The sequence below is a fragment of the Hipposideros armiger genome, unplaced genomic scaffold, assembly GCF_001890085.2.
Source record: "Hipposideros armiger isolate ML-2016 unplaced genomic scaffold, ASM189008v1 scaffold_3, whole genome shotgun sequence".
NCBI lineage: Eukaryota > Metazoa > Chordata > Mammalia > Chiroptera > Hipposideridae > Hipposideros > Hipposideros armiger.
In genome coordinates this window covers 6,979,086-6,979,870 of record NW_017731353.1, presented here as the reverse complement: position 1 = coordinate 6,979,870, position 785 = coordinate 6,979,086, and positions in this window count along the sequence as shown.

Here is a 785-nt window from a genome sequence, read left to right as displayed (position 1 = left end):
CCCTCCTACCCCCCCACTCCCCCCTACCCCCACTTTTCCCGGTCATGCTCCAATAACACTCCCGTTTGGTTCTGCCCTTTTCCTTGCCGAAGTTTTATTTCTATGGTTTCCCCCAATGCTAATTAAGAAAATGATGTAATGAACATCCATAGAACACTGAACCCACAACTGTTGAATTCGTTCTTTACAAGGACACAGGACATTTACAAAAAATTGACCCTATGCCAGATTATACATCAATTTCAACACATTTCAAAGCAATGTAAATCATATAGTACATAAATAGGGTCACAGGAAAAATAGTCTACAAAACAACAATAAAAAGATAACTAGAACAAAACCCATATATTTGATAAGGAAATATATTTCTAAATGTCTCATGGGTCAAAGAGGAACTCACAATACAAATTTTAAAATATTTTAAATGAACGATGAAAAAATACAACATATCAAAATTGTGGGATGCAGTTAAAATCATGTCTGGGGGGCAATTTATAGCCTTAAATGCATATATTAGAAAAGTAGTAAAGTTAAGAATTGAAGAAGTAAGAACCCATCTCAAGACATCAAGGGAAATAAACAGCAAAAATTAACCCAAAGAAAGTAAATGGAATAATGACGAAAGAAGAAATTAAGTAGAAAACATACCAAAAAAGATAAAGCCAACAGTTGGTTCATTGAAGAGACTAGTAAAAGTGGTAAGCCAAGCCTCTGATTAAGAAAACAAAGTACACAAAACTAATATTTAGAATTCAAAAGAAGATCATTACGGAAGCTGTGTTTAA